At 45.2% G+C, this 25,545-nt stretch overlaps 1 long non-coding RNA gene across 1 annotated transcript; it reads left to right on the plus strand.

The window, feature by feature from the left end:
- The first annotated feature begins 17,224 nt into the window (after positions 1 to 17,224).
- On the plus strand, positions 17,225 to 24,846 carry LOC146180520 (uncharacterized). The gene is made up of 3 exons (XR_014700089.1): positions 17,225 to 17,555; positions 19,428 to 19,577; positions 24,423 to 24,846. It is a non-coding gene; the product is annotated as an uncharacterized LOC146180520 (long non-coding RNA).
- The last annotated feature ends 699 nt before the right edge of the window (positions 24,847 to 25,545 follow it).

Consider the following 25,545-nt stretch of genomic DNA (forward strand, 5'->3'; position numbering starts at 1 on the left):
TATCCGAATCAGACATACCTCAGACTTCAATAAAGTAAAAGGCCTGCAAACTCTGGCGACTCATACATATTAATTCTGATATCTAGGTTTTATATATATATATGCGTTGAATACAAGCAAACTTTACACATTGTCTTCAGAAAAAGGCATTTGAATGAGGCTACACATTAACAGTCATGCGGAAATCACAGAATCATTAATTGAGACGACATATATGCAGAAATTCAGGAAGATATGTATGCAAGCTACCGAGTCACTATATGATGAAGAGCAATGTACGATAGGAAGCGAAGGTCAAGTAGTAAAAGAAGGCATATACGCAGTGATGGTAATCGCTAATTACCCGGAGGGTGTGAATGAAACAGGTGAAGCGAATTGTTCAAGTCAACTATGTTTAACATTTGCAGTTATCAGTATTCCTAAAGAAGAGTATATAGAGCTATATATTTCCGGTACAAAGCTAATTGCAAAAACAGTGAGTTTACGAATCGTTTTAGGTTTCAATTGATAACATGGCGAGAACCACGGAGGGGAATATTGAATCTAACGTGAAGAGGGAAAAACAGCAGAGAGAATGAGATAACCAACGCCAGTCAGTAATATTTTGCTAAACTCAATGTAAAAGAAATGACAGAGCAAAACTTATTTTGCAACTGGCGAAACAAGCCATTTAGAAAACTTGTACAAAAGTGTCACCTTAATGTGAGAAGGTTTAAAGTGGTCTTTTCTGTGCCATAAATAATACACAGAAGAAAAAGGTGAAAGAATATTAAGGAAATAGTTTGACAGGGAAACAAACTAAATTCTGGTTCTCTCTTGTTTCCCGGACGTAGTCAAAGACATGAAGTAGGTATTGTTAGGGATACGTAAATGAGAACATCCAAGTCATCTATTTTTCTCGATGACGTTGCTTGGCTAGGTAACTCAGGGTACGAATTGCTAATTTAGATCAATGATTTGCATAGAAATGCAGAACGATGGTTGAACAGGAAATTAAGGAGCACACTCAAAGTTGTTTATGTTCTCTGAAGTCTAAAGCAACTAACTCTTTTTAGCTCTAGGCCTTACAGTGTGCGTTGAGTGGCCCACTCGATGGCGTGTTTGGCTCTCAACATTATGGTCACTGGCGGAAATCACACCTATGAGAATAGATTTTGTAAAATAATTTCTAATCTAATACGATTTTTATAACGGTACAACATTTCACAAATTCGGTGGCCTTTACTTGTGAGCACCATGTCGTGCATTAATGATTCGCTTTGTTTCACGGCGTCCAGTCGTGAAATTAAAGAAGTCTTCGAATTGTTTACCGGTGTGTGACATAAAATCTTGCATTACGACCTGAGGTTTTCTGGTAGGCGCTGCCGGCGGCAGGGAAGCCATCGTTATTTTTTTTGTAGAATGAGCCATATAGGTTTTCCAACAGCATGCAAAAATTTACTCAAGCGTGAATAACGTAGGAATGATTCAGCACATTACTCAGTAAGTCACAGGGAGTGGCATGAGAATATACCTACCTAGCATAGGTGACAACCACAAATCCTAACCGCGAGTGCTAAAGAAGCTAGAATAGAATATGAATTACGCGCATTTAGCTAGGAATCTAATGACTGGCGGTTCTGCATTTCAGAAACAATGTATATTCCAGCTTTTCTTTACTGGCTATATGAGTATAAAATGATATTGCACCGTTAAGAGGCTGGCTGAGAGCAGAAATTGTTCAGAAAACGACTGCAGTTAGTATTCAGTTTATATGAAGGACTCATAAAATTGCCTGTCTAACATGATCACACGGCAACCGATTTTCGAATTGTTCAGATCGCATTCCGTGACAAGTGAAACATAGCAGAATGCAGCAAAGTGCTTTGCTGTATTTGTGCGGATGAGATTAACGAGTTTGCAGAGACAAGGCGGACGCAACAAACATATCACTTGTTTAAAAGAAGGTATACTCTAAGTCCTTAGTTGTGATAATACTTTATCGTTCAAATTGTGGATCTCCGACCAGGTCCCCATTTTTAGTGTCCCAGGTTTGACACTCCAATACAGCGCACAAATTTAACAGGCAGACTAGAAAGCTCGCCATCGATTGCTAGGAGTGAAACCAGACTACGAAGCCTTTGTACACACACACACACTCACACACACACACACACACACACACACACACACACACACACACACACACACACACACACACACACACACACACACACACACACACACACACACACACACACACACACACACACACGCACGCACGCACGCACGCACGCACGCACACACACACACACACACACACACACACACACACACACACACACACACACACACACACACACACACACACATATATATATATATTTAGAGAGAAAGAGAAAGAGAGAGATCGTAAACACCGGGACACGCCTCTATACTCTATACTGACCTATGACACTTTTCGTCGTCTACAATAGGTCAGCGCAGGACAAGGACACATGCGAACAGTCGGTATTCTGTCGCCCCATGTGCCGGTTAGGTAGGCAAATGATCACGAATTCTTGCTGAGAGGCGTTAGCGATGAAGTGAAGTTTAACAAGGCACTACCTGTCGTCAGTGGCCTCGAACATACTGTGAACATGTGCGGACAGAGCGACCACAACGCATCATTACTATAGACAATTTACAAAAAGTACCCAGCACGCTCAAGCCGCCTACTTAGGATTTGATTGGGATATATCCCATACGTAATTCCAGGCACAATTGCGATCGACTTAGCGAGTAGGGTGCACAGGTAAAAATTCGAGTAATTATGTATTATCCTGCTTCTGACTTTCCAAACTGAGTTAGTACCTTTGGTAAAATTATTAGTAGAATTAGAGCTGTTATTGAATTCATAAGCTTTGTAGCTTATATCGAAAAGAGCTCGCACTATAAACATATTTATGTTGGTTGGTTGGTTTGTGGGGTTTAACGTCCCAAAGCGACTCAGGCTATGAGAGACGCCGTAGTGGAAGACTCCGGAAATTTCGACCACCTGAGGTTCTTTAACGTGCACTGACATCGCACAATACACGGGCGCCTTGCTTTTCGCCTCCAGCGAAAAGCTGCCGCCGAGGCCGGGATTCGATCCCGCGTCCTTGGGAACAGTAGTCGAGCGTCGTAACCACTGCGCCACCCCGGCGGGGTACATATTTATGTGTGCATTATCTATCTATATGTAATTTGTATCACAGAGTGATATACTGAAGTATTTAGATTTATCCGACTTTTACACATATCTGGTATAATAAAATAAAAGCGACGTTTAGAAAAATTTATTTTAAGCTGCAACATTGTGTTTACTTCAGGTTCACGCAATGAACAACATGCACCGATGCAGCTCTTCGGATGGCACTAGGTGAAGCAGCTGTCCTCATTGCATTCTTATTTACATCTTCCTTTCTGCCAAAGCCCCTTCACGGAGCATGCTGCATCTGCGCCTAATGTGGTAAGGTATGGTATGGTAAGTGAGGTTTAAGGAATCTTGGCCACTTTAATTCGCGTATCGAAGGACATGATTAAGGACATGCTTTAGGCCTTGTCAATTTCTCTAAAAAAGAACTGACTTTATAGTTTAATAAAGTGCTCCGAGAAAAAATTTGACAGAGAATACTGTATTTGTTCTGTCTTTGTATTGCAGTCAGGGTCTTCCGTACAGAGATTCAGATGCTTGTTAGGGTCGGCGCGAATACGTGGAAATTTATCTGACGCAAATACCGCCTTACTTTCCATGACATCTCGTCAAGTGTAAAATTGTTTCAAAGCAAGGATTCACAAGTGTTCCAATTGTAATAAAAAATTCTAAATAAACATAACATCATTCAATGAAATATACCACATTTATATTGCATTTCAATCAAAAATTCATATCATATATCATAGCTAGAGCGCTTTGCTTGCTATTGTGATTTGAGAGCTTTATGTTTCTGAGAATTTGCTTCTCTTGCACTTACTGAAAGCCGGATAAGGAGGTGAGCTATAAGAAATAATTGGAAATGTTACGTTAAATACAAATGATACTAGGTGAACTCCAGGCTTCTGCCCTAAAAAATTATGCTCTTTGAACAACGCGATCTGCGGAAATTCTGAAGTTCACGCCAAAAACAACTTTGATATGACTGTTAGCGTTAACTGGCAGTAATGCAGATGTTATTGTTCTCGCCTCGTCAAGGCGATAATGATGGCGGCGAGAACTCACACCACCACCGTATATATATAGTTTATTGTAGGACAATCAACCAGAATGGCTTTTTGCCCTTTCATAAATTATGCCTTTAGTTCAGTCTGGATTTATGTAGCAGAATGTAGACTAAATTCCGCCGGTACACAGTATGTCCAACGTGGACCACCGATGGAGCCCCTAAGAAAGCACTACTGTACGACTATACTGATCGATCATCTCGAAGGAGGGCATCTGGTTTTTCCCAGCACCTAGCTTTTGGGCTTTTGTCCTTCTGAATAGAAAGCGGCATCTTTTAAAAAAAAGTTTCTGCTGCCAGTGCAAAAATTTACCTTCTCGTCCTATGATTTCATTTAAGAAATAAAGGCCTTCTGCACATCATAAAAAATCGACCTCTGGTTATCTTGGTATCTCGCGAACTCTCTCTGTCCAGAAAAATTATTGCTGGCCACAGATTGTGTCCCAAGTGGAAACGTCAAGCATTACGTACGTACCTGCGGCCAATGTCAGCGGCGGAAGGAACTTGCACTTTGATCTCCTGGCATGCTTCAGTCTATCAAGCCCCCGCATATACTTTTCGACAATTTGACCATAGACCTCTTTGGGCGCTTTCCTTTATCGTCGAACGGATATAAGTGGATTGTAGTTGCCACAGACTACTTGACTTGCTTCGCTGAAATTAATGCCTTTGCGCGACGTACTGCCGCTGATATGGCGCAGTTTTTTATGCATTACATCGTTCTTACACATGATGCTCTATCTGGCATCATCACTAACCAGAGGAAGGCATTCACTGCTTAGCTTTTACGGGCTATTCTAACACTGATCAATAAAGAACATTGAATAACCACCGCATACAATCCGCAAACAAACGGCCTAACAGAGCGGCTTAGCAAGACCTTCGATATAAATTGCATTGCATCCCGCGGCTTCCGCGCCGAAATGCAAACATGAGGAACCTGTGATTGTTACGCGGAGAGCGTTCGGGCTGGACAAAGTTCGAAGATTCGAAGAACACTTCGTGAGTTGGCTGGTACGAACCTGTACATCCGCACAACGCCTACTCTCACATCTACGGCTTCTTCAGTCGTGAAAATATTAAGTGTGCTATTGGCATCGTGAAACGTGAGCACGTTATTTTATTTCATAACGACGATACTTCGGATATAAATCACGACCGAGGTGAAGGGCTGTTGCTGTTATTTAATGTATTTGTTTAAATTTTTTATTCTGTACTATACATTTATCACAGTTTCCTACTATTATCTAAGCCTTTTCTGACTATTGGCTTCACAACATCGTCGTTCAATTATCTTGCGAGTGTCAAGGAAGGGATATGCGTGGTGGTTTATTTTTTACGAACTGGCGTATAAAACTGCTTCTACGAAACTATAATGTCGCAAAAACCTTGGCGTAAAATATCAAGAATATGAAGAATAGCTTAACTTTCCAAAAGATTGAAACTTCCGTAGGTATGGAACTTCGACGTTTATGACGCAGCAAAAAACCTATAATTGAGCCTTGATATCATTAAGCATTACATTCTCCGCAAGAAGGTGGAAGGTTGCGACAAGCGTTCATTTTCAGCCCTTTGTCTTGCAAATTGCGTGGTGACACTTGCAATCACGTTTAAAGTATACAGGAATAAAAATGAATAGGCTTACGAGACTGCCAAGAATTTCGCTGGGTTTTCCTACCAAAAATAACTAGTTTTGGGATGAAGATGACTCCAGAGAAACGCGGGAAAAAGAAGGAGGTCAAGTACCGAGTGGGCGGTGGTACTCAATGGCGATGCGGCCAGATTATTAAGCACTGCTGCGGGACAGAATGAACTGAAACATTTGGTAGAAAACTATTAACGTGGGAGTGGTACAAAAAATAATTCAGCTCTGCGGCGAGAAGCTCTTTTCTGGCAGCTGCAACAACTATAATAATGTTGCCCGCTATGCCCAAGCGCGAAACTCATCATCCACAATAAGGAAAGCTCTGCTCATGGCAAGATTGGTTTGGTTCGGTTTGTGGGGTTTAACGTCCCAAAGCGACTCAGGCTATGAGAGACGCCGTAGTGGAGTACTTCGCAAATTTCGACCACCTACACTGACATCACACAGCATACGGGTGCTTTGCTTTTCGCCTCCATCGAAAAACCGCCGCCCAGGGCGGGATTCGATTTCGCGTCTTTGGGAACAGCAGCCGAGCGCCGTAACCACAGCTTGATTTTTATAAAAGAGACAGTGTTACCTATAAAGAGGAGGCCAGCATTTATTCTAAAATCATACATTTCTCATCCTTGTAGCTCTCAAAGGCAAATCATTCTTTTAACAGCAAAACAACGTGACCTGATATAACCGCCTCTCAAAATCATACTTTAGCATCTAAGCATGCGCGATTAAAATGCCTCTCTAGTTAGGACCATAATCTACACGGCAGACTTATAATTTCTAAAAGTATTGCTGCGGTAAGTGCCGTAATCATGGCAGGCAGGCATCGCATATAGACTGATACAATTATCTATGATAACTTAACTGATAACTGATAACTGATAACTGATAACTGATACTGCCTGCCTGCCTGCCTGCCTGCCTGCCTGCCTGCCTGCCTGCCTGCCTGCCTGCCTGCCTGCCTGCCTGCCTGCCTGCCTGCCTGCCTGCCTGCCTGCCTGCCTGCCTGCCTGCCTGCCTGCCTGCCTGCCTGCCTGCCTGCCTGCCTGCCTGCCTGCCTGCCTGCCTGCCTGCCTGCCTGCCTGCCTGCCTGCCTGCCTGCCTGCCTGCCTGCCTGCCTGCCTGCCTGCCTGCCTGCCTGCCTGCCTGCCTGCCTGCCTGCCTGCCTGCCTGCCTGCCTGCCTGCCTGCCTGCCTGCCTGCCTGCCTGCCTGCCTGCCTGCCTGCCTGCCTGCCTGCCTGCCTGCCTGCCTGCCTGCCTGCCTGCCTGCCTGCCTGCCTGCCTGCCTGCCTGCCTGCCTGCCTGCCTGCCTGCCTGCCTGCCTGCCTGCCTGCCTGCCTGCCTGCCTGCCTGCCTGCCTGCCTGCCTGCCTGCCTGCCTGCCTGCCTGCCTGCCTGCCTGCCTGCCTGCCTGCCTGCCTGCCTGCCTGCCTGCCTGCCTGCCTGCCTGCCTGCCTGCCTGCCTGCCTGCCTGCCTGCCTGCCTGCCTGCCTGCCTGCCTGCCTGCCTGCCTGCCTGCCTGCCTGCCTGCCTGCCTGCCTGCCTGCCTGCCTGCCTGCCTGCCTGCCTGCCTGCCTGCCTGCCTGCCTGCCTGCCTGCCTGCCTGCCTGCCTGCCTGCCTGCCTGCCTGCCTGCCTGCCTGCCTGCCTGCCTGCCTGCCTGCCTGCCTGCCTGCCTGCCTGCCTGCCTGCCTGCCTGCCTGCCTGCCTGCCTGCCTGCCTGCCTGCCTGCCTGCCTGCCTGCCTGCCTGCCTGCCTGCCTGCCTGCCTGCCTGCCTGCCTGCCTGCCTGCCTGCCTGCCTGCCTGCCTGCCTGCCTGCCTGCCTGCCTGCCTGCCTGCCTGCCTGCCTGCCTGCCTGCCTGCCTGCCTGCCTGCCTGCCTGCCTGCCTGCCTGCCTGCCTGCCTGCCTGCCTGCCTGCCTGCCTGCCTGCCTGCCTGCCTGCCTGCCTGCCTGCCTGCCTGCCTGCCTGCCTGCCTGCCTGCCTGCCTGCCTGCCTGCCTGCCTGCCTGCCTGCCTGCCTGCCTGCCTGCCTGCCTGCCTGCCTGCCTGCCTGCCTGCCTGCCTGCCTGCCTGCCTGCCTGCCTGCCTGCCTGCCTGCCTGCCTGCCTGCCTGCCTGCCTGCCTGCCTGCCTGCCTGCCTGCCTGCCTGCCTGCCTGCCTGCCTGCCTGCCTGCCTGCCTGCCTGCCTGCCTGCCTGCCTGCCTGCCTGCCTGCCTGCCTGCCTGCCTGCCTGCCTGCCTGCCTGCCTGCCTGCCTGCCTGCCTGCCTGCCTGCCTGCCTGCCTGCCTGCCTGCCTGCCTGCCTGCCTGCCTGCCTGCCTGCCTGCCTGCCTGCCTGCCTGCCTGCCTGCCTGCCTGCCTGCCTGCCTGCCTGCCTGCCTGCCTGCCTGCCTGCCTGCCTGCCTGCCTGCCTGCCTGCCTGCCTGCCTGCCTGCCTGCCTGCCTGCCTGCCTGCCTGCCTGCCTGCCTGCCTGCCTGCCTGCCTGCCTGCCTGCCTGCCTGCCTGCCTGCCTGCCTGCCTGCCTGCCTGCCTGCCTGCCTGCCTGCCTGCCTGCCTGCCTGCCTGCCTGCCTGCCTGCCTGCCTGCCTGCCTGCCTGCCTGCCTGCCTGCCTGCCTGCCTGCCTGCCTGCCTGCCTGCCTGCCTGCCTGCCTGCCTGCCTGCCTGCCTGCCTGCCTGCCTGCCTGCCTGCCTGCCTGCCTGCCTGCCTGCCTGCCTGCCTGCCTGCCTGCCTGCCTGCCTGCCTGCCTGCCTGCCTGCCTGCCTGCCTGCCTGCCTGCCTGCCTGCCTGCCTGCCTGCCTGCCTGCCTGCCTGCCTGCCTGCCTGCCTGCCTGCCTGCCTGCCTGCCTGCCTGCCTGCCTGCCTGCCTGCCTGCCTGCCTGCCTGCCTGCCTGCCTGCCTGCCTGCCTGCCTGCCTGCCTGCCTGCCTGCCTGCCTGCCTGCCTGCCTGCCTGCCTGCCTGCCTGCCTGCCTGCCTGCCTGCCTGCCTGCCTGCCTGCCTGCCTGCCTGCCTGCCTGCCTGCCTGCCTGCCTGCCTGCCTGCCTGCCTGCCTGCCTGCCTGCCTGCCTGCCTGCCTGCCTGCCTGCCTGCCTGCCTGCCTGCCTGCCTGCCTGCCTGCCTGCCTGCCTGCCTGCCTGCCTGCCTGCCTGCCTGCCTGCCTGCCTGCCTGCCTGCCTGCCTGCCTGCCTGCCTGCCTGCCTGCCTGCCTGCCTGCCTGCCTGCCTGCCTGCCTGCCTGCCTGCCTGCCTGCCTGCCTGCCTGCCTGCCTGCCTGCCTGCCTGCCTGCCTGCCTGCCTGCCTGCCTGCCTGCCTGCCTGCCTGCCTGCCTGCCTGCCTGCCTGCCTGCCTGCCTGCCTGCCTGCCTGCCTGCCTGCCTGCCTGCCTGCCTGCCTGCCTGCCTGCCTGCCTGCCTGCCTGCCTGCCTGCCTGCCTGCCTGCCTGCCTGCCTGCCTGCCTGCCTGCCTGCCTGCCTGCCTGCCTGCCTGCCTGCCTGCCTGCCTGCCTGCCTGCCTGCCTGCCTGCCTGCCTGCCTGCCTGCCTGCCTGCCTGCCTGCCTGCCTGCCTGCCTGCCTGCCTGCCTGCCTGCCTGCCTGCCTGCCTGCCTGCCTGCCTGCCTGCCTGCCTGCCTGCCTGCCTGCCTGCCTGCCTGCCTGCCTGCCTGCCTGCCTGCCTGCCTGCCTGCCTTGGCCCAGAGCCAAGCTTTATGGCGGATGTCAAAGACAATAAAACTAGCACCCGCCTCAGCCGCCGTGACTGTGGTGGGGCCAGATGCCCACACAGATGTTCGCAGCAAAATTGCATGACTAAGGGCTGTGAATAATCGTGTTTCAATCATTCAATCGCCAGCTAAAAAGCTGTACGGCGTCACACTTCCGACATCAACTATAATAGCTTTCGCCTCGCAAATGGGACAGTGGCTGGTTGCAAAGAAGCACGTTTAATCGGCGCTTGTGAATAAAAGCAAGGAAATGAAAATGAAATGAAACGAATATGACAAAGCTTTCCGTGGTTTTATCTGCTTAACTTCTGTCGTCTGCTGCTGTTGAAGCGTCCGTTCAACTGCTACACTAGCATTCGTTTCGGAACGATGAGGCAGGTACCCATAAATAGATTTGTGCTGTATCCGATTCATTAGTAAAGACATTAAAACAGATAAAACTGCCCAACGATTTGTCGCGTCAGTTTATGTCCATGTTAGTTTCTGCTTCAATTTTTTTGGCAAGCGTCAATGAATCGTACTTCCGTTTTTTCGCTCACAATCATTTCTGCACCTTGTGCGAAACGAGTGGTGATATTAGTTATCGGTAGCATGACGGCGAACTTAGTTTTTAGCTGCAATGCGAAAATTGCTCGTAGTGCATGTCGTGCGGCCAGCAGAAGCAACAGCACGCCCTCTCCATTGCATTTCAAACGATGCACTCTGGCTTCACCACTAGCTCTGGACGAGGCTATCTGCCGTGCTCTCGAGCATTGCGTTTCACAAGGATCACGACTGTACATTTTAATGTATACCTAGAAATCAGGTTGGTTGATAGCTTATGGTAAAGTGTGAATGTGCAAATAAATGTTAATTATTATTGGCTCATCGATGCACTCGCGCATTCTCGTGCTTAGGTCCTGCCGTAGCTCTTATGCAAACTGTAATGCAATTTAAGTCACTCCGTATTTGTGTAAGTTGTTTTAAATGAGCTCATCTACCAGTTAGCCTGACACGAGCAGCATTCATATATATTGTGTATTAAATATTCGTTTTACGTCGTTTTAAATATGTTCTTCAGGCTTGATTTTCCTAGAAGCAGCTTTTTTAAAATGAAATCTTTTTTCGTGCGTATTTTTGGTACAAGTTAATTTTTTGTTCTTTCTGAAATGGCCAATATAAATATAATTTTAAAGGTGGAATTTTCTGCGAGAACAGGAGTTTTTATCTCATCCGCCAATAAAAACGGTTTCAGAAGCTTTGATTGCCTATGTTAAACTGCTGAGCATACGCTACAAATAGTTTTGTGAAAAATGTACCTAAGAATAGACAAGGATATCTTAAGGATATGCGCCGCGCGCTTTTTTGAGCGATTAATTTGGCAGCTTGTATTGAGATTATCTGGCGCAAATGAGCGCGGTTTAAGTCACCAATAAAATATTCAATCCTCGTTCTTTATTGGGTCTGGTGTTTTGGTCATACACGGGAGCACAAAACACTTGAATGCATAACTTTTACCGAAGGATTAATCTGCTTTAGTGGTGCCTGCTTTGAAGCCACTCGATGAATATGTTAGTATGGGTGAATGAATATCGTTATATGCATAAGAGAGATTTATAAATTATTATCCTCATGCAGAGCTGTGAAACGGCTTTTGAAACTGCCGTCAATTAGTAGCCTAATATTTGTATCGGTGCTGTTTTGGCTCTTCTAAACTATTTTGCTCAAAAGTGAGCGTTCGAACTGCCATTTTGCAAACATTCTCCGGAGGTAGTTGTTTCTAGGGCTGTTTAGAACCTCACAGGACCGAAAATTACAAGCATACTTCTAACAGGTTGTAGCAAGCAGGTGGCGTGGTTTGGTACTAATTGTCAAAGGAATTGGCATGTCACATGAATATACCAATGGATGTGTTTGAAAGCGCTGCAATTCATATTTTTGCTTCTCAAGGGGATCATGTGATGGGGATTGAGCACAGCCGGTACCTTGCAATCGAAGTCAAATACGTTATTCTTATGTCACGTAGAAACGGACTAATAGATGATGAGTATTTTTTCATCTGCGGCGTTGAAAAGCCGTCTGCAGAGATATGGGGCTGCATGTCCCTGCAAACTGAACATCGTGCTGCCTACCACTCGAAAATAGAGGAGCTAGCGTCAAGCTCTATCCTTACTGCTGCCATTTATCTCCCGTTTGATTTGAGGCTCTCTTTAGGTCTACTCGTCTTCGTTGGCAGTGTCTTCACTCCGTACTGAGGCAAAAATTGGTAATGGTGTGAGATTTCTGCTCTGGACATCTTTTCAAAAATAGTAAGATTGAATCACTTAGCATGTTCACGAGTGTATATCTGGGGCGCAATATGTCTGTGTCTAAGTTTTTCATAAGCGCAACAATGTTTTTAACTTATCAATCACCAACTCGCCCAATTTGAAACCCTATGTAGCTTTATAGACAGCTAAAATGAAATGTGAGGTAGCATTTCTAGATAGCAACCTATGCAAGAAACACCGATTTTGGACGGCACTAACAATTCAGAATGTAACAGATAAACAGAACAAGATATATTCACATATCAGCCGAGTACAGGACAACAAAACAAACAGAGTTACACACTTTGGGCTTACTTCTACACGTCAAGTTCCCTTCTGAAGCCCAGCATTATTTATGGCAGAAGCGAATATCTTCCGCAAAGTCTTGTAGTCTATTTTTTTCGACCCCTTAGCCTGGATATTACTGTAAACATTACTCTGAATTTAGACAATAACATTACTGAAATTGTAGACAAGTTCAAATAGCTCGGTGTTGTATTCGACTCTCGCATTGAAGTGGTCTGACCATATAATGTATATTGAAAGCAAGCTTACTAGATCTGTTTGCTTCCTCTCAAGACTTCGGAACGAATTTTCCCCAAAGCATAAGCTCCTTGTTTATCACGCTATAATTCAATCACACATAAATTACTGTTCCCTCGTTTGGGGTACAACATCCAAAATAAATCTGAACACCGTACTCGGTCTCCAAAAGAAGGCCATTAGACTGATCGCTGGTGCATGTTACACTGCCCACACGGAAACATTATTTTCACACTATAGGATTCATTCTATACATACCATGTTTGAGTATCGTTTACTTCAGTGTCCTCAACTGTCACCTCAATGCTTAACTGACTTCTTGAAGAATATTGCGGGACCTAAGCCTTACGTAACACCCTTTCACACCAGAAGTAAACAAATATGGAACGTTCCTTAGGGTACGTTATAGGGACGTTATAGGGTAACCAGAGCATTCGTTTTACTTTACCACGCTTACTAAATCATTATAGCATAACTCAAACATCTTTACCGCCTCAATTAAGGACTTCAAGCTGTATTTCATCAACTCCGCACTGTATTCTGTACTTTTTGTTCCTAGCCTTGAACATTACTATAAGGATACTCCCTTTATTCCCTTTACGTTTTGCCATGTGGCGTGCATACTGTTCGATGATTGTAGGCCGGTAATTTACAGTGCTACGTTTTAATTTGCTGTTTCATTTGTATATTTGTCCTCTTTCTGTAGTTCATGTTATATATGTGTATGTTCGCCTTGATTTCACATGTTTTGTTGCTCTGCCTTTACTGGGTCTCGGGCATCTCTTAAGCTATCGTTGTAGCTTTTCGCACGAGGCACATTTCCTGGAAATATTTTTTTTTCAATTTTTCAAAAACGCACAACATGCTTCATTACCTATCCTATCCAAGATGTGAGCGAGATAGGCCCTACGTTATTCAGGCTGTTCTCGCGTTTTGGGATGGGACAAAAGTACAGATCGCTTTTACAGCATTTCCTGATACTCTTTGGACTCATTTGCCACTTTTTTACTTATCTGCTTCTTTTTGATTTTGCATCCTTTGCTTCTTGGCTTTGGTGTTGGGTGAGGTCTGGACACGCTTGTATTCCTTGTCCTTATTCAGCTTCGTTTTCGGTGACATTCGAAATGGACGACTACTGTGGTAGAAGGACGCTTAGCTACTCGCTGCTTGCGTTTCGATTCAGTAACGCCAGCATGCTTAGTAATTGGAGACAATGGAGTCCGCTTAGGCGCCATGCGGCATTCCCTGTAGTCGGCGTACAGGAGGCAGGGGCAAGAAGAGGATGGCACGAGCGCGAAGGTGCACTAGGTATAACAACACGCACATGCACAGCACGCTGGCGATCGTTGTTGGGAAGTGGTGGCAGAGGAGTAGCAGCTGGCGCGAGCGCGGCTGGTGGTGGCGCTACACATGACGTCACGCACATGCGCTGTACGCCGGCAGCTGTTTCTGGGTGAAGCCAGTCGAAGAGCGGCCTGCCACACCTGTTTCTAGCCGCGTCTGTGAAACCCAGGCAGCACAAAGCATTGGGCCAATGTTGTAAGTACGACGGCAAGCAGTGGCCCTACATTGGGCCAGCCTAACTAGCATGCTCCCAACATAGGACATGCCAGTCAACACAATGTCCAACAATGGCCCAGTCTAGCCAGTGCTCTCCCAGTGTTGGCGCTGCCAGTAGCCAACACTGGCTAGCTTGGGCCAAGATGTACAGTGAGTTCCCGATATTGGCACTGCCGTACATACAGAATGTCTATGTTGGACCGAGATTGCCGTTGTTCCTCCAATAATGGTTGCACGGGTTTTGAAACTGGCTATAATGGGCCAAGCTGTCCTGCCTTCCTCCGTCATTGGGCTTACCGTTTTTTAAAACTGGCTACAATGGACCAAGTTGTCCTGTGTTCTTCCGGCATTGGATGTTCCGGTTTTTAAACATGGCTACAATGGACAATGTTATCCTCTGTTCTTCCAGTATTGGATGTTCAGTTTTTTAAAGATGGCTACAATGGACCAAGTTGTCCTGTGTTCCGCCGTCGTTGGCCGTTCCTTTTTTAAAACTGGCTACAATGGACCATGTTGTCCAGTGTTCTTCCGGCGTTGCCCGTTCAGTTTTTAAAACTGGCTACAATGAACCAAGGTGTCCTGTGTTCTTCCGACGTTGACCGTTCCGTTGTTTTAAACTGGCTGTAATGGACCATTGCAATTTGTCTTGTGTTTTTCCAGTATTAGCTATCCCTGTATGAAAACTGCCCACGATGGACCACTTTTTCCCCTGATCTCGCAAATGTCATTGCCATCCTAAAAACGCAGCTTTAATGGGCTGCCGAAGTGAATATTTTCCGTTGACCATTCAATCAAAACAAATTCTCCATTTTTATGGTTGAATACACGTGCGCTGGACGCCAAACCGCGGCATTTAATTCCGACAACATTTCAGCCGATCGTTCGGACCTCACCAAGTACCACGTACGGGACGACAATTACTATAACGCATTCAAGCACGTACCGCTGCAACTGTCTGGATTCGTCTTTTCGGTGCGCTCATATATGCGGCGCACCTTTGGGGGTCAGCTATATGTGTTTATGGTTTTAGCCTATTGGCATGCATGCAGATTTCGTCGCAGGCGCATACGTTTGTCGCACAATTATATCTAATGATAGCACGACCGTGCGACCACATATGTATACCCCAGACCAGCTAGCACTCACGACCCAATATGCCTGTATTGGATGCCGATTACATCCCTGCATCTATACGTAACCTATAGTTTGTCAGTGAGAACGCGCATAAAAACGAAATCGTGTCGCCATAGCATGTTCATGTGACATTAAATTAGTGATTAGAAGGTAGCTTTTTCATTGCCGAGAAGGAAAACGTTGCCTCAAGTTGAAGGAACAAATGACCATTTTCTCAGCGATGTTTTTGTTCTAGTGCTTTTGTATTATCCATAAGGAACTACGCGCAGCATCGTCTGTTTACCTGGAGAAAGGACCGAATACGATGTGTGTACTTTCTAGACGCAATCACTGGAAAATGAAAAGCCGGAAGACTCGCGAGGTTACCATTTTAGTTTTGGGCATTCACACGGTGGTAAAAAAAAAATGACAGTTTTTCGTGCAGACTGCGAGCATGAAGGCCCCGGTACATTTATATGGCGCACAACATATATATCGCCAATAAACAAAAAAAAAGTTTTTTCCGCCTATTAGTTTAGAGTTTGACCATTCCAACCGCGCTAGGCGGTGGCAAAGGAATAAAAAAAAAACTGTACAGGAATGAAAATAATGTGCGCTGTCGAGTCATTCGAAAAAACGAATGCAGCCTACAAACACTGTTTTAATGAGGCAGTTTTCCATGCCCTTTCCAATTCTTTCATTCTACTAAAATGATTTGGAATACGTTGCTTGCTCATTGAACGTTATCGTCTTTTTGTGCAATCCGCGTTAAGGTGAAGGTGATTGCGAAAAACGTCTGTGTATTGCCTGATGCCACAGCGCTTCAGGACCTCGACGCGCACAAAATTGATTCTGAATCATTCATTGCTGTGTCTGTCACCGTCGATTTGCGAAGTCGAGACAAAACATGAGCGAAGAAATATTGTTACAGCTGGAGAATGATGAGGACGAAGTGGCGCGCTCGTTTGTGGAAGATTAAGAAAAAGAAGTGCGTCGAATGGGCGGCCCTCGTAGCCTGGCTCCTTGGCTGTTCCTCAATGTATATATCTTTAATCCTCTTTTGTAAATATATTTCTCCCTGTTACAAAATTATATGCCAAAATTTAAAAACCTTGAACAATTCACAAATTCCGTAGAATGTTCAGAACAGCGCGGTGCGCTATAATTGGACAAAGGCTTTATCGATGTGGCCATAATTACTTGCGCAACAAAATTATGCAAGGTGTTTTAATGGTTTTGAAAGCTGAGGTAGTGTAGAATAGGTGGAAAAAGTTTAAACAATGTGAAAACTGTTTTTGTTTTCCTAAAAATTTTCAATGTTCGCTGTTTTCTGTAAATTAGCGCGATCGTATCTCTGTATCCAAATGTCATAAAAATATGAGCTTTAGCTGTTTGCGGATAATTATGCTGAGAACATATTGTGGAATTATTGCTGCTCTACCATGAACCTTTTCTGAAATAAAGGCCTGCAAATTAGGAAAATTTTCGTTTCCTGGGCCGATGTTTAGAATTTTTATAAAAACATCAACTCATACCCGAAAAGCGAACATTAACTGAATACAAATAAAAACATGTATATATTTAGTCGGATAATTTTCAGCTAGCTAACTTGAGCATAATTTGTATAATCTATAACCAAAGTTGGCCACAATAGAAGAGAAGCTCGGAACTCCACCTCTTTGACATTATTAATCAGTCATCACGCAACAGTATATAATATTTTGAAGTAAATATAAAAGGTCGAACGACCATCCTTTGTTCGATCATAGGTGGCGAAAGGGAGGGGACGCGCGCATTTGTCGATGCACCAGCTGTATGGATTTACGCAAGAATGTGGATGGTAGATGGGGAGGCTTTCTATTTTTTTTAGAAAATGTTTGTCCGTGGTTGACTTGAAGAAACAATGCGTTTGCGAACACACAAAACAAAACTATTTATTAGAACTCGACTCGAGTGGTGCGCGCTGGCGGCCGCTCATCGGCACGGTCCGAAGTCACGGCTGGCCGGTGCAAGCAGAAGAGGGCGGAATGGAATGTTGAGAGGGTCGTTGGTCCTTCGTTCCCACGCGCAGCCCTTGCGAACACAACACCGCGGCGGGAATCATGCGCTGGTTGAGCGGGTCGTTGTTCCCCCTCGCCTACGCGTCTACGTGCAAGACACAACAGACAGCATCCCCAGCTGCGCTGCTGTGCGGCCTCCTCCCGAAGCGTTCATTTCAGAGCTTGTTGGAGACGCTACAAGACTTGTGACAGCTTCTTAAACCTTTCTTTAATTTCTTCCCTCATTAATTTTCTTTTTCATTGTGCTGTGCATAATTTTCTCTTGCGCCTATACATGTCCATGTGCTCCGGTTGGTGCTTGCTACATATCAGTGAATAGCTGAGCTGTGAAATGTCGCCGGAGTACGGATTACAGCAACGGCGGGATACCATCGGCATTATCAGACTCAGTGAACGCCGTCATCTTAGACCGTGAGTATATCTCTTTGCAGCATGCCACTGCTTCATAATTGGTTCTATATAATCTCCTACCAGTCCCAAATGTTCTCTTTCCTTATTCTCCTCGAAACAACTGCGCGAAGCATGACTTCAAGAACTAAGCGAATTTTCGTCCGGGTTACATGCAAGCAAGTGCGTGGACTTATTTGCTGGCTGCGATATGAATAGCATTTGCGCCGAAAATAGAGGAGCCGTGCATAACAGGGGTGTATGCCACCAACACGTGACAGAACACTGCAGGCAGCCATTTGCGCAGTTTTTTTGACTGTGCAGCGCGCCGCAACCAATTAGTAACCAGATACTATGCGCCCGGCTTTGTACATATATTTTGGACAGCCTCTCTTCTGCGCGCAGGAAGCCATGTTCGCACAGTTTTTGGATTTTGTTAAGAGTTAAGGGCAGTTTTTTGTTTTCAGATGTACAGACGAAGTTTTGAAAACTGTTCGTGCCGTCTGTGCAAGCGAATTTTACAGTGGGGCAGACATGTGCGTGATGCCGCTTGATGACTAGGCTATAATTAAGTCATAATGAACCTCCACTTTTATAATGGTTAATATCATATTGAGGAATTGAAAGCCGTGAACAGCGCAAGTGAGCCCCTTTTCAAAATTTTCTTAATCGACGCCCCCCTTCTGAGCACGTGCCTTCAGGTGAGGGCGTTATCAGAAAGCGGCGACAATAGGAGAGCGATTTCGCAGACGGGCTTCGAGGGCGGGGGAAAATAACAATACAAGCAAAAAGGCACATCAGCCGTGTGTGCACTGCGTCCCTGTCACTGCAAAGTAAACAACGTGCACGCGGGACACAATGTACAAAACACTGACGGCCAGTATGAGGCAACCATATCGTCCGAAATATTGCTCGCGAAGCGCTCGATGACGGCGCACACTTTCATGCGAAATGGGACAGGACGTCAGGTCCGCCTGTTCGGCAATTACACCTCTTTGTACCTCACGTGCCGTACCGTATGCATGAAGTGCACGCCATAGCCATCGTGCAAGAATGTTGAAACCGAGGCAGCGATCCACGTATTCTAATTCTATAGGAAATCATTTGGGAGTAGAAAAGAGCAACTTAATATGATGTGCATGGTTCTTTAATGAACGATATGTATAAATGGACGGTTGAATAGTTACAGTAATGGAGTGTTCCGCTAGAATTATTTACGGCCGTGACCGCAATAAACATTACTCGTATTGCTCTTAGCTTTAAGCTCTGGCATTGATAAGCCTATCTAAAGAACCAACTGGCAGTGACAGGTTGTTTACAGCTGTTGATCAAAAGGTAGGCCATCATGCTATTATTGCAGGCATATTTGCTTCTTTTTGTACCTCTGTTTACTAAAACTTAATTTTGTTCCCAATTCCTAGGGACGCTGCACCTCTTACAACACTCACTGTTCAGTCGCTTTTATTCAAGTATACAAAAAGGAGGAAATGCGCATGCACTCATAGGATAGCCTGTCTTTCCGTTAACAGCTGCAAATAACACGCCACTGCTCCTCGGTACTTTGGATGAAGTTTTCAATGGGGTTACCTGAGATGCCTAGCAATTGCTGTAATATTTATACCAATCACTGCAGTGAAACAGAAAGGTAACACTGCATCACTTTAACTGCTGCATGCACCTATAAACGTGCCTTAATTTATTGCCTATTCTTATAGACGCAGGACCTCTTACTATAGGCTTTGTTCAGTAAGCAACCGTCTTTCATTGCTTCAATTTCTATCTCTCCACCACTTTCTTGTTGCTCTGGGTGTGATCATTTGATTTCATTGTTCAAATCATATTGTTTTATCATGTGTGAATTATTTAGCCTGCACATACATGCTTTCATTTTTTTAGATGCGCATCGGGAGCGTTTTCTACGTAGAAGTGGATCGATTGAGTTGTATCACTGGTGCGAAAACCGACAACCCCCAGAAGATATGTGTCCTGTGGTTGGAAGGGCAATAAAGAAGAAGAAAATCAGCGGAAAAGCCTGCCTAAAAAAAGGTAGCACTGCATCACTGTAACTGCTGCATGCACCTTTAAATATGCCTTATTTTTATTGCCTAGACGGTGGACCTCTTGCTATTGGCTTTTTGCAGAAAGCAACCGCCTTTCATTGCTTCAATTCCTATCTCTCCACCACTTTTTTGTTACTTCGAGTGTGATCCTTTGATTTTATTGTTCAAATCATATTATTAAATCGCCGGTGAATGATTTCGCCTACACATACATGCTTTCATTTTTTTTAGGTGCGCATCGAGAGTGTTTTCTACGTATAAATGGATCGATTAAGTTGTACCACTGGTGCGAAAACCAACAGTTCGGTACCCCCAGAAGATTTGTGTCTTGTGGGTGGCAGGGGTATAAAGAAGAGGATAATCAGTGGAAAAGCCTGCCTAAAAACTTACAAAGATGGCGCAAAAGCGAAATGCTGATCAGGGTTAGAGTCTGATTACTTCTGTTTTCCCATTTCACTTGCTAGGTGATGTGACATATATGAAGCACCTTAGTATAATTTGTGGTATACTCACTGAAAATTGTGTAGACATTAACTTTTTTCTCGTTCAATTATTTTGAGTGACGCACGAATTGGAATAAAACGAAGTCATCCACACGTCTAATGCCCATAGACATTAGATGCGTGGATGAGCTCATTAATTGTGTTCCTATGTGAGCATGCAATAGTTTGTCGAATATATTAATATGTTAAAAGTTGATTTTTTTACTGTTAACCGGAGTAATGCATATGCTCCACATCATAGCATTATTCGCCTGTAGTTTGTATCTGCTCTTTCCTAAATTGTATATTACAAAGTATACGTGTGTCATCTCGTACGTCTATTTAACTAGCGAACAATTTGCAATCGAATCCCTTTTGTGATGTTTCAGCTACAAATAATGTATGACAGTTGTGACAATATAGGTAGCTTTAGGTATAACATATAGCGCGAAAATCTTTAATATATGCGACGATATTTTTATTCACCGCATTGGCTAAACCAGCGTGTTGAAGAGACGAAATGAAAACAAATATGGATGTCTTCGGACAGGAACAGTAATCGTGGTGCCATGACCATTTTTTTAATTAAATTTTCATATGTCGTGGGCTAATGTCTCGACACAAAGGAATGACCCTTAGGTTTGCCAGATGCGGCGTAGTATTCTCGAAAAAAAAAAAAAAAAAAAACGCCTATCACTAAAGCTGGAAAACGCCGTTTTTGTCGTTTCAAAAAGTTGCACGTTTGGAGGCCGGCTGGTTGCGTAAAATTTTGTCATCCACTGTTTTTTACTCACCGCATTTGGGTAACGTTTACTTGTATAAGAAGTATTAAAAGTGTGTTTCATTGATGCAGTTGATTTAGTAAAAAATCGCAAACTTTGCTTCAAGAACAACGCGCTACAAAAATGTTAATGTTCAACCTCACATACTGGCGTGACGCATTGCGTTGTTTGCACTAAAATATTCTGTGTTTATTACGCAGGTCATATTGTTAATTTAAGGCAGAATTTGGAGCTCTAAGCTGCTATGTGTGTTCTCTGTAACGCCACCAAAAGTATTATGCTGGAAAGCGATTTGCTTAAGATTGTAATTATAAACATTACACATTGAAAAATCATCTTCAAAAATATAGTATTGTTAGTGGTGGTCAAAGCTGACAAATGGAATAATATATTAATAACCTAGATTGAATACTATTGCACCTAGCAATAAAAAAGAATGCAGAACAGAGAAAAAGTTCAGCCTTCACTTGCGTTCTGCCATGAAATTGACAGAAATAGTGAATTAATACCATTTTAAGCTATATTAAGTATTTGTCCCAGAAGCAGAAAAACGGTGTTAAGCGCTGACAATGTTTTAAATTTTACTTAAGGTAAAATGTAACTAAATTAAGCAAATACTAAATTGAAGTTTTGATGCCTATTCCATAAGCGGGAGCGCACATCTATAGAACAAAAACAAGCATTTTTATATTTCTAATATTACATTTTGCAGAATTCAATATATTTACTGACTCAAATTAACAAAGCACTTTGCATTGTTTCCACAGATTTTGATAAAAATTGATGTTGCGGCCGTTTCTTCAATTCTAATCAGTTTTCCTTATTTTACCATTTTCTTACTTTTGTCCAATTTCAAAATAATATGCAGGTACACACACAAATCTAGAGCTTCAAATTTTTTCAGAAATAAAGAATGGAACCTAGATAATGTAGAAAAATAGTTTCTGTGCCAAGATATTATTGGATCTTGCAAGAATGCAGGCTGAGTTTGGCCATTATCAGCACAAGCACTCGGTTTAATATTTAATGTTATATATTTAAACAGTACAACGCAACACTTTTTAGTCCGTGATATTTTTGAGGTACAAAAGATTTTTGAGAGGGATTTGAATGAAAATCGAAGATGATCTTTTTTTAATTGCAGCAAATTTGCCCTTTACTGCTGTTTTCGAATTCTGAGCAATTTTGATGCGTTGTGGAGAACACACCTAGTGGTCTGGAGCTCCAGATACTGCCTGGAATTAAGAACATGCGTCAGGAAGTGAAAACATATTTAGTGCAACCAACCTAATGCATCATATGCCAGTACATAAGGTTTAAAATGAATATTTTTGCAGCGTATCGTTCCTGAAGAAAAGTTTGCGATTTTTTAATAACACAACTGCAAAAACAAAATAGGTTTCTAATAGTGTTTGTAAATATAAAACCTGCATATATTTAGTGAGTAAAAAAGAGCAGATGACAAAATCATGGCATCCAAACTTGCAACATTTTGAAATGGCAAAAACAGCGTTTTCTACCTCTAGAGATATACCATACAATTGTTTTTTTTTTTTCGAGGAAACTACGCGAATCTTGAAAAACTAAGGTTAATTCTTTTGTGTCTAGATACTTGCCCACCACATATAAGAATTTCATTGGAAACGAAAGATGGCCATGGGACCTCGACTATGTTTCTTATCTAAGGCACCCATAATACGCTGTGAGAAAGCCAATATCAAGGGCTTTTTTTAATATTCCATATTTCGAACGGTTGTGCCATCTAAGAAAATTAGAAAGCTAGGCACACCTTAGGTGTAGCCAGCCCTCACTTTCTGTTACAGCTGCATTTGCTAAGCTGAATTAATGCGTTGATTACTTTATTTTAGCCACGGATATAGCGCTATTACGTGTCAATTTTAAAGAAAGGCCGCAGTGACGCGATTCCTGTAGAATTTGTAAGCGAAATCTGTAAACCTTACAAATGTACCCATATATATGATCTCTTGCAGGTTTTATTCAAGCTACATTACACCTGCTGCGCCCCATAGCTTGAGCCAAGGGTTATAAATAAACCATTAGAAACAGACGATGGAAACCGGTGGTGCATTGCTGGCAGCCACTTAGGACAGCGCAGAAAATTTTTATTTTGTACGTGGGGAAGTGAGGTTATTCGCTTCAAGTACTAAATATTCACTTTAGACAATAAATAGGACTTACAGAGTCAGTGAGCACGTTCGGAAACCCCAGTTTCAATATTTGCGGTTAGAAACCTCATGTGTACCTTTTTTTCCAGCTGTAGATAAATTCCGGATTATGTAGATACCGAAACCGTTACCAGCCCATTCGCGCACCTCAACTGTGCTGCTCACAACATGATTTTGAGCGGACAAAACAACCTGCCGCTAAGATTGCTAGCCCCATGCATGAGTAAGGGTGATATGCTGGCGATGGTTGCTTCGCGTCGGCCCTTTGGCGCACATGAAGGCTCGAGTTACAATGAGCGCGCCGAACTTTGCAATGCGGATAATGACTACAAAGCGGTAAGGATATAAATGAGTTTAACAGTATTTTTCAGCTGTAAAATACAAATACAGTCTTGTTGGACGATGTGCTGGCGCGGACGAAGAAACCATAGGCAACTTGTAGGTCTAACGCTACACAAGGCTGTCGAGCCAAGCCAAGTCCTCAATTGTATTGTCTGGGAATCAGAGTTCTGTATTTTCGTGGTTTCCTATTGTATCTGGCGTTCAAAATGCAGACGTGAGGGTTCTTTATCACAAATAATCAAACGTGGATTGTGCCGGTACTCTTCAAAGTAGCAACACCATTTATTGTGTAAGTCATTAATCAGTAATTTAGGTAAATAATGTCAATAAGGATTCCAAACAAAACCTTTTCTGTGGCGCTCAAGGTAGCTTCCAGCAATATATATCTGGTTTTCTTTGCCTGCCTCCGAAATGTTTTTTTTTTATCCCTTGGATCAAATTTGCTTGGACAAGCAGTATAGGTGTAAAAATGATGCACCTGTGAGCTACCCGTTTAAGTGAGCTCCCGTTTAAGTGAACTACCCACAAAACCAGTCAAAAGCGTATATCAGCTAACCAGCGGCCAGTGCAGCAGTCGTGGGCTTAGATCGCTTGTGTATATTATATCTAGCCATTTAAAAAAAATGAAAATGGTCGCCGAACATTCTCTTGGTAACGATTAATATAGTATAAACTGTTTGCACATCGCAGAAAGCGTAGGAGCGGCAAAAAACTAGCGCGCCAGTCATATGCGGAGACGGCCGATAATCAAGCACTAATTCCTAGTGTGGGATGAAACACTGGCTGTCTCAGCCGTATTGCTGTGGAGGCGATCAAAATGCAACAGGGCACATGCTATGCAATGTATGTGCGTCTTTCATCCTAATAAACCCAAGGCAGCTGAAACTAGTCTGGAACTCATCAGTATAGTGTTTCTCATTGACCATAAATTTCGGTACATGAACCCTGGAATTTTCTACATCTTCCTAAAATAATGCGCGCGATTTTATATGCCTCGTAATAGTGTTGTAAATTTTGTTTCCTCATTGTTTTTGTGCAGGTGCCATTTGCGAAAAAGTTGGGGTGGACGATTTGGAGGCACACGCATTTATTCGCAGGTGGCTGCCTGGTTCCTGTGACGGGGGGGTGGAAGAAAAAGGCGTTATGCTGAAACCTCCCCTGGCGAACCAGGCATGCCACTTGTGAATGCAATTGCAGGGTCAGCCCCCTCACTACGCCTATGAGTGTGCCCTCCAGCTCCCTGGCCCCTTCCACTTCCCGAGAGCCCGCCCTGCCCTGACCAACCCTGCCACTGCCCCGCTAACTGCTGCTGTGTGTGCCCTCAGCGCTGGCTAGTAACAACTGCCGTCTATAGTAACAATTGCAATAAATATTATCTTTTTGTGAACCATGCCCTTGTTTTGTGAATATCTACTGGTTGCTCATGAGCAACAATTTGAATTTATATGGCCACTCCTATTTGAAAGGCCATTATTGTCCCAGCAAGTTCGATGTGCGGTCACGAATATGGCTAGAATGAAAAAGGCTGCATTTTATGGCCTGCACAGGCAGTGCCACAAAATGTGTAATCTTGACATCATCAATGGCACATGAATGGAGTAGCCGGTGTACCCATAAACCATTGGATTAATATTGGTATCGACAATATGCGGCATGAATGGAGTAGCCAGTGCACCTGCAATGGCTAACCATTGGTAAGATATTGGCATTGACAATGGGCCATCAATGGAATAGCTGGTATTAAACAAATATTGGTAATACAATGATGGTATAATGCTGGACAGTATTGGCAAGAATCATGGTGCATGAACGGAAAGTCTAATATTGTGCCTACATTGGTGGCTCCAGCTTGGTTGAACACTGGACCAATCTTGGAACGAAAGATGGGCCAAGAATGGAGAATGTAGTAAAATGCCCAAATGCCAATATCAGTCCAATATTGATGCCATTCTTTTCCAGTGATGAACCATTGTTGGACCAATGCTGGTGTGCTGCTTGGGAACTACTCTGCAGAGTTGTGTCCTATATGTGTATGTACCTAATTACTATGTAATTTAATGTCGGCCTAATAAGGAAAATTTGGCATTTGCCACAATTTTGCACAAAATGACGTATTTTTCACAATTTCGTCTTCCGTGGCTGATTAAGGTCTGCACACTAAA

The sequence above is a fragment of the Amblyomma maculatum genome, chromosome 8, assembly GCF_055883805.1.
Source record: "Amblyomma maculatum isolate TAMU_Amacu chromosome 8, ASM5588380v1, whole genome shotgun sequence".
Taxonomy (NCBI): Eukaryota; Metazoa; Arthropoda; class Arachnida; order Ixodida; family Ixodidae; genus Amblyomma; species Amblyomma maculatum.